Source organism: Tenrec ecaudatus, chromosome 10, assembly GCF_050624435.1.
Source record: "Tenrec ecaudatus isolate mTenEca1 chromosome 10, mTenEca1.hap1, whole genome shotgun sequence".
Lineage (NCBI taxonomy): Eukaryota > Metazoa > Chordata > Mammalia > Afrosoricida > Tenrecidae > Tenrec > Tenrec ecaudatus.
This window is the reverse complement of record NC_134539.1, coordinates 125852212-125861508: the sequence shown is the minus strand read 5'-3', so window position 1 is coordinate 125861508 and position 9297 is coordinate 125852212. Positions and strand designations below refer to the sequence as shown.

The window sequence follows — 9297 nt, the reverse complement described above, 5'->3', positions numbered from 1 at the left end:
TACCTGGAGTCTGTACTTGCCGAGTAAGCTTATTTTTATATACATTTAGCCACCTCTGTCTTCATCCACGCCAAACTTACACCACTATTATGTGGGTCCATGAGGCATTCACCTCATCTGGAGTCAGTTTGAGGATTAAGAGTGTAGGGGTGGAGTCTAGGCTGCCAATATGGAGATAGCCAATGAGACTTCTGTGTGGGCATGGCCTTCTCCTGAGGAATTCTGGGAAATCTAGTACTTCCTCCTTGGAGATGGAAGACACTGCTCTCTCTGCCACTCCCTGGGAGACATTGCAGAAGACAAGCCACATGGATGCAACCAGAACTCTGAAGCCAGAGAAGCCACAGAGAGACCCCTGCCAGCACTGAGATGTTTACAATGCCACTGGACCCAAAGACTTCTACCCACTGGCTGTGATCGTCCTGCATTTGGCTTCATTGCACATGTTTCGTGAGTCTGAAGAGGACTTTATAGATTGATATCGGACATATGGGCTAATATTGGACTTAGGACTTGATCTGGACTGGACCATCATGTTTTCTCAATATTCAATTGCTCTTATATAAACCTCTTTCTTATACACATATGTGTATCCATGGATTTGTTTCTCTAGTCTACCTAGACTAACACAGTCCACTTGTGTGTTCCTCCCACCCCTGCCACCACCTGCCATATTGCTTCGTTGTCAGAGGGATGCCGCAGAGAGGTCTGGTGGCGCCATGGCTAAGCACCTGGCTGCTAGCCAAAAGGTCAGTGATTGAATCCCCACCACTGCTCCATGGGAGAAAGCTATGGATCCTGCTTCCAGAAAGATGGATGGCTTCAGAGTGGATCCTGTGAGGGGGTCTATCTGACCTGTGGGTCACTGTGATTGGGAATCGACTTAATGGCAGAGGGTGAAAAGAAAGACTAAAAGCAGCATCCGAGATGAAATCAAAGGAGGCACAAGCTTTGCCATTACAAAGCCAGATAAATCCCAGCCGGGTCCCGTTCTTATTGGGAGACCTTGGCCAAAGCCCTCCTTTGCTCTGAGTTTCTGTGTCCTTGCTTGTAAACAGAGGCGTTTTGAGGGCGACTTGGAATGACGGTGGCGTGGCACTGTTCCAGGCAAAGAGTAAGAACGTGGTCCTTGGCCAGAAGCCGGGGGGAAAGAAGAGGTGAGCTTCAGTTTTCTTGGGGAGCTGTTGCCACCCCTCATTCACTCGAGAATGTAACTGGCTTGCCTGAGCCTTCGGGTTGCCACGGGCTGAGACAGAACATGCACAGAAGTAGCTTTGGCGACATGGCCCCATTAGCCTTTACTAAAAAGTCATGACGTGTGTATTAGTTTATGAAAGTTGCCATGCTGGTCACATAATGAAAATGTTTTCAATGCTCGCAGTCCCAGGGTGTCAGCCATCCTCTTTCTGAAGATGTTAGAGGACGATCCTTCCTTGTCACTTACAGCTTCTGGGAGCCTCAGGAACCACTTGTTTTGTGCCAGCGTAACTCCAGTCCCTGGCTCTGGCATCCCACTCTGAGTGTCCTCTTAAAAATGTACCGCCATTTTGCATGCGGGCCTACTCTACTCTAGTATGACCCCCTGTTAACTAGGGACATCTGCAAAGACCCGATTTTCAAAGGTGCTAGGGGTTAGAAGGTATCAATGTATCATTTGGGGCACACAGTTCAATTCATAGCAAGGAGTGAGTTTTACTTCATTTGCCCCCCCAGGGGGCAATGGGGCATGAAGGGAAGGGGGCCAGGAGGGAGACCTGAATTGCTCTGCCCAGTCACCCTCCTTGGGGCAGAACATTCAGCTCAGGCCTTGGGCCTGGCTTCAGAAACTGTAATCCAATATCTTAATCCATTTCTTCTTCAAAGCATTGCCCTCCGTGCCAGGTGGACGGTGCCCAATGCCTGAGTGATGTCAAGCTGCCCCTGAGAAAATCTTGCATTGGGCTGCGTCATCCGGGCTGAGGAAAGGCTACCCAGAGGGAAACCTTTGACCTGATTAACTGGGGGCAATCGTGGCCGCACAGTGACATTCCAAGTACCTAAAGGTTGTTTAGGGAATCGCACCTAGGGAGTGTTGGCAGTAAGAGTTGATGGATTCATTCAGCCAGGATGAGAGGGGGCTGAGCCACTCTTTCTGGAAGCAACTTCGGAATCCACTTCTCTAACAAGTCAGCAAAGGATCAGCGGCCCTAGGCGGAAATGTAGCAGCCCCAGGGGTTCCAATCAGGATAAGGTCCTGGGTTTCGGGCATCGAGCATTCTTTTCTTTCAGGGCTGGGTGAATCTCGGCAGTTGCCAGCTCCCCAGGAATGAGCTGAGGTCACTCAATTACTCCCCGGGGATCCTCCCCAAGCTGCAGCTTTGTGGAGAGAGGTGTCCATCCCACTGCCCGCCCTGCCTTTGAAGTTTCTGCTGCAAGAGGCAGCCAACCTCAAGAGGGAGAGCATGCACTTGTGAGCACTCAGGCTCTGAGGACGAGGACGGGGGACAAGACAGCGCACCTCTTGGGGTCAAATTGGTCTTTTGATTGTGCCATACCTGTGAGAGATAGAAGGGGCTCAGGTGACGCCATGGTCAGAGTACTCGACTCCTGGTGCCATCTCCTGGGCGTCCGGCAGCCATTGTGGCCAAGCCAGTACTGCTGGGCCGCAAGGTGGCAGAGGTGCGCTATGAGGGCGTCAACATTTCTGGTGACTGCTACTGGTACAAGTTGAAGTACCTGGCCTTTCTTCAGAAGCGCGCGCAAACCCCACCCCCTCCCATGGCCCCCTACCACTTCAGGGCCCACAGCCACATCTTCTGACGAATAGTGTGCGGGAAGCTGCCTCACAAGACCAAGTGGAGCCATGCTACCCTGGACCGGCTCAAGGTGTCTGATGAGATTTCACACCCCTATGACAAGAAAAAGCAGATGGGGGTGTGGCCGAAGCCCATGCTCAAGTTTGTCTACCTGGGCCACCTAGCTCATGAGGTGGGCTGGAAGTACCAGACGGTGACAGTGACCCTGGAGGAGAAGAGGAAGGAGAAGACCAATATCCACTACAGGAAGCAGCAGCAGCTGAAGAAACAGACAGAGAAGAACTTGGAGACAAAGGTCAACAAGCACACAGAGGTTCTAAAGGCCCAGGGACTCCGGGTCGGAACCAATAAAGACATAGGATTGTCCGTGATTGATTTTTCTCTTCAGACGTGGGTCTTCAGGCCTTTCTTCCGAGGTGCCTCAGAGTAGACTTGAACCTCCAGCCTTTCTGGTAGCTGAATGCTTTTAAGGTCTGCACCACCCACAGACTGTGGTTTGGGGCGAGGGGGTGGGGTGTCAGTCTGGGTAGACTGGAGAAACAAATTCATAGACACTCATATGTGTATAATAAAGAGCTTTATCTACAAGAACAATTAAATATTGAGAAAACATCCCAATCCAGTTCAAGCCCATAAGTCCAATATTCACCCATATGTCCAATACCAATCTATAAATTCCTCGTCATACTCACGCAACACATGCAATGATGCCGAATGCAGGAAGATCACAGGTGAGTGGGTGGAAACTCTTGTGGATCCAGTGGTGGTGGAAGCATCTCAGCGCTGGTGTGGAGCTCCACGTGGCTCCTCCAGCTCCCAGGGCTCTGGCTGCATCAGCGGAGCTCCACGTGGCTCATCCTCAGGAATGTCTCCTGGGGAGAGAGTGAGTGCCCCACCTCCAGCGAGCTATTTATCTCCTTAGCGCCTCCAAATGAGGTCACCAAGCTGCGACCTGACTGACAGGCTAAGCTCCACCCCTTCACTCTTCAGTCTCAAATTGACAACAGATTTTGTAACTACCACAGTGGGGTGGGGGTGGGGGACCTTGTTTTGCTTCTTTGTATGACATTTGGATTGCATCCCCAATAAAAAAGAACATTTTAAAATAAAGGAAAAAAGAGGAAGAAAACATGCTATCTTCTCCTGGAGGGTAACCAAGTGAATCCTTGGAGATTTTTGGACAGTCTTAACTCATTCTCTTTCTTACAACGGGTTGATTTTAGCCTTCTGAACTGCTAAGATTTCGGAGGAAATGATGGAGGTACGCCAGACGGCTTCACCAGGAAGCCACCCTGCCTTGAGCAAGCTAGTGCTGTCTGCCAGCCTCCTTCCCAGGGTCCGCCGTGCCTAGGCGGTGTGGCTGGTCAGATATTCGACTAACAACTGAAAGACTGACAGTTCGAATCCAGCCAGAGGCAACTCGGAAGACAAGCCTGGCCATCTGTGCTAGTTACATAATCTGATGTCAATTTGGGACTTGAGAAGATTGCAAGTAAAGGGGTGGTGTCTAGTCTGTCAATCGGATCACAGTCAATGAGGCCACCCACGTCTGTGTGGGCATGGCCTCTCCTGAGAATTCTGGGAAATCCTGGATTCCTTCTTGGAGGAGGGAGACACTTCTCTCTCTGTCTGCTCTCCTCCTGCACGACATCCCTGAGGAGAAGCCACATGGACCTACCGTGATGCAGCCCTGGGTGCTGGAGGAGCCGTGTGGAGACCCCTGCCAGTGCTGAGATGCTTATAACACCACTGGATCCAAAGAGTTTCCACCCAGTGGCCTGTGATCAGCCTGCACTTGGCATCATTGCATGTGTTTGTGAGTCTGCAGAGGACTTTATAGATTGGGATCGGACATATGGGCTAATATCAGACTTATGGGCTTGGACTGGCCTGGGTTGGGATGCTTTCTTAATATACAATTACCCTTTATATAAAACTCTCTTGTACACGTATGAGTGTCTATGAATTTATTGCTCTAGTCTACCGAGACTAACACACCATCTGCCTCTAGAAGAGCACACGGCCTTTACTGTGAGTCAGAACTGTCTTCCCCACAAGCAATAACAACTTAGGGTCACTGGTAATGGGGCGAGGCTGGGGGCACTGTGAACCTGGTGACAGAGCGCACACCCTCTCTTCTCTCCCTCTTCCTCTCTCAGAGACCTAACTAAACCCTCCACACCCCACCCTACGCCCAACTATAGTCTTAAAGTCCCTAAACGAGTACAAGGGCCCCCAGGGCTTGCCTCGCTGTCAAAATATTTAGAAGAAGGATATTTACATCTCAGCCCGGACAATAGGACTAGCTCAGAAGTAAACGTTCCGGCCATGGCAGCAGCCTAAGCCATAAACATTTAGTCTGAGGCCAGGCTGCCTTTCCTCCTCAACGAGGCTTGAGAGGGTAGCTCCCCATCTCCTCTCTTTCCCATGAGGACCTGATTGTCAAGATGCCTCCCACCACAGGAAAGGACAGACAGGCTCGTCGCTGGGGTGCAAATCCACCAGGAGGGGACGGACGTGGCTCTGCCTTTGTCTCAGGGTAGAGGGCGCAATAAGGCCCTAAGAAACTCAAAGTGAACGTGAGGTTGGCACGGCCACCTTGCCCCACAAGCGGCCCGCTCCCTCCAGGGCCCTTGGCCCAGCATTGTCAGCAAGGGACATCAAGCTTTATGCTACCTCGCTCATGTCATGAAGCCCTCGTGGGAGGTAGGAGACGCTTGTCTAAAATCGCAGCTCGTAGGAGATTCATCCTTTGTGGGAAAGGATGGACCCGTCCCAACACTGGTCTCAGCTGCCCCCTTGCCCCCACTCTATACCATGCCTGGTGATTGGGGTATGCTCTGCATTTCAATGCATCCGAATTTTCTATGAACACTGACTCTCCCCTCAGGAGCCCGAATCTCAGTTCAAAACCAACAGCCACTCCGAAGGAGAAAAGGGGGCTCTCTGCTCCTGAAAAGAGTTGCAGTCCCAGAACCTCACAGGGGGACCCTGTCCTATAGGGTCACTCTGAATCAACATCCACTCAATGGCTGGTGGTGAGGTTTCTGAATCCTTAGGAAAAGTCACACCATGTTGACCCAGGAGCACCTCCCCCTCCCCATCCAGCCCCCACCCCCACCCTACCCTGCCCCACTAATGCTGGCAAAGGACTAGCCACAGGTTTATGGATTTCCGATTTTGTTTCAATTCTCAAGTTTTGTCTGAATTCACGCATTTACTTTTGACCTCATTTTACTGGACCAACAGACAGAATGAAAAATGGAGGACGCAGGACGGGTTGGATGAAGGTGGGAAGCCCCTCTAGAAGTGTAAGGGGTGAGTGTAAGGGGTGTTTCCGGAGTGCAAGCCGCCCTCCTGTCCGCTGCAGGCAGGTAAGGAAGGGTCACTAGCGAACTGCCACGAAGCAATGCAGTGATGAGGCTTTCCTAATTGAGGGCGTTTTTGTTCATGAAGCTGGGTAGAGACACGGGGGTGAAACTTTAGATACAAGAAAAATAAAAGCGGGTGGGGGCTCCAGGGACATTGTTTGTCTTGAAAGCGATGTGGGCACACTTGATCACAAGGCTCGTTTTACTGCATTCATGCTCCATTATGGGGGGGGGGTAGTGGGGGGAATGGAAGGTGACATGAGCCCTCTCCCCTCTGTGACCAGGTGGCCAAAAGTTACTGACCACAAGGAGGCCTCCCTGGCCTGCTGGTGCTGATGGCCGCAGGAGTAGATCAAATATGGATTCGAAGGAAGAGAAAAAAACCCAGGTCTTCTGAGCCCCCGCTCCGTCCTGGGGCACTAAGCTAACAGGCTTCTCCCTGACTCCGGAGAGGTGAGCCCCAAACATGGCCCTGGGCACGCTCACTCACCCCTCTGGCCTCCGCTTCTCCCTCTGTAAAATGCTGTGGTAGTTACATAGTCTGATGTCCACTTGAGACTCTTCAGAGTGAAGGGGTGGAGTTTAGCCTGCTAATCAGGTCACAGCTTGATGACCTCATTTGGAGGTGCTACGAAGGTAGATGCTCGCCGGAGGCCAGACCCACACTCTCTGCTCTGTCTTCCTGCTGACAAGCCATGTGTAGTTACGCTGATGTAGCCTGAGCCCTGGAGCTGGAGGAACCACATGGAGACCCACGTCAGCACTGAGATGCTTCCACTACCACTGGATCCACAAGACTTTCCACCCACTGACTTGTGACCTTCCTGCATTCAGTATCATTGCATGGCTTCGTGCGTCTAAAGAGGAATTTATGGATTGGTTTTGGCATATAGACTAATATTGGACTTACGGACTTGATCTGGGCTGGGCTGGTTTCTTAATATACAATTATCCTTTGATATAAAGTTCTCTGTTTATAGGTATATCGAGTGTCTATGAATTTGTTTCTCTAGTCAACCCAGACTAACACAAATGGTAACACAATTGTCCTGACCCCAGAGACTCCTGTGAGATTGAAACAAGACAGCATCTGTAAGGCAGGTGGTCAGTTCCCAGACCGTGTGGAACATATTCTATCATCTCCATGCCTGGACACTTGGAAATGACCACTGGACTCCTTTTCAGACCCACACCCTCCGCACTCTCAGCTGCCAGTCCTCAGCCCCCACCTCAGGCTCATTCCAGACCACCGAGTTTTGATCCAGTGGGAGATTGGGTTTGGTGCATTTGAATTCTGTTTTATTTCTCAGGCCAGTGGTGGTGGATTTTGCCGTGGGCATGACTGTATTTGGAGAGCAGTGTGATTTCTCTGTAGATGCCGGCTGTACATACATGTGGGCACGCAAGCACACGTCCCTGTCCACCCAAATGCCTCACTTGGAAGAAAGGGCCAACTGCGCCCCTCCCTCCGTCACTCCCTCCTTTGACCTTCCAGGTGAGCGCTGCTCCAGTCACTGAGCCTGGAGCACACCGAAGGAGCAGTGGGGACCATTTTCTCTGCCACGGGCCATTAAGATAGTTATAAGATCATTCGAGGGCCAGGCTGGTCACACATTTAATTAACTCATCCTGAATGTGATGGCTGGAACTGCTTCTTTGGTGAGGTGCGTGATGCTGGCTGGGATTGATGGTCTTGCCAGCCTTATACGGCCTCTGGGCTGGACATTCCCCACCGGAGACCAGATGGCCCTGCCCTGCCGCTGGGTGCCCCCTCCCACGATCTCTTCCACATAGAGAACTTACCATACCATCCCTGGCTTTGCCAATATCTGACGGTTATTTCGGGGCAAGTCATTTCCTTCTCAAGTCACTAATTCTAATCTTTATTGATATTTTCTTAAGTAAGACCCTAATGACTCTTCTTTTTAAGCTGATCGACATAGAGGCATATAATTTTAAAAAGTAAATAAGCATCTCACTGTTCATCTCTCACTCAGTCACGTATGCCATTCTCCTCGTTCTGGCGGTTTCAAACTGCTGACTTTTTGAGTCACAGCCCAATGTGTAACCACTGTGACACCAGGCTTGTGAATGCAGCCCTCTAGGACAGAGTACACTGCCCCATATTGTTTCCAAGGCTCTCATTTTTGTGGAAGAAGACAGCCTCATCTTTCTCCCACCGAGCAGCTGATAGGTTTGAACTGTCGACCTTTGGGGCTAATAGCTAGGGCATCTCTCTCTAAGAGTCCAACTAGTCCATTCCAACTCATAGCAGCTCTACAGGTGAGAGTAGAAGAGACCCTGTGATAGGAGTAGAAAGCCTCATCTTTCTCCCTCTGAGTGGCTGGTGGTTTTGAACTGCTGACCTTGTGGTTAACAGCCCAACATGTAACCCATTATGCCACCAGGGCTCCTTTCTCTAAACATAGTCATTATAAGCATAGCCATCTTTTCAGGAAGTTTCCTACGCACATTAGAGATTGAAGACAAGGATTCAATAGCTGGTCAGCCTCGATTTCAATCTTAGCTCCAAACCAAGTCTTGTTCTGTTTTCATAGAAGCTGCCCTGAAATTCTGACGACCATACTCACCAGGGTGATAAGATGTCCCATGTTACTTTCAAGGGTTTCTAAGCCCCGACCTCAATTCATACTGGGTTTAAAACTTCTTAAGACTCCCGTATGCCCCACCATGGGGCCCATGGGTGGGGCAAAGAGATGTTCAATTACTAACCAGAAGGTCAGCAGTTCGAATGTACCCAGAGCCAGTGCAGAAGGAAGGTCTGTGGGTCCACTTCCAGGAAAAACAAGAACCCACCACTGCAAGTCCTGAGGCATGCAGGATCCCAGGGTCGAGCGGTGTGTGGTCTCGGCGTTTTGGCTTGGTGTGGCCCATCACCCAGAGCCCTTGGTCTCCCAGCCGCTGTGGCCTAGCGCTCAGCATTGCCAAGTGAGCCCCAGGATCAGGAATGTGATGGCCCTTCCCCTGTCCCGAATGTCAGCAGCCAGTGCTCTCCTCCTGCCCTCTCTGCACTGTAACCTCCTCATGATGCTTTAAGCCCAGCTTGGACAGCAGATCGCGGGGGAGCCTTTTTTCGACCCCTCTCCTCCCTTCACTTCCTACTGTCCTCC

At 51.0% G+C, this 9297-nt stretch overlaps 1 pseudogene; it reads left to right on the top strand.

Moving 5' to 3' along the window:
* Positions 1 to 719: 719 nt before the first annotated feature.
* Positions 720 to 7684, top strand: LOC142458704 (large ribosomal subunit protein uL13-like; annotated as a pseudogene).
* Positions 7685 to 9297: the final 1613 nt, after the last annotated feature.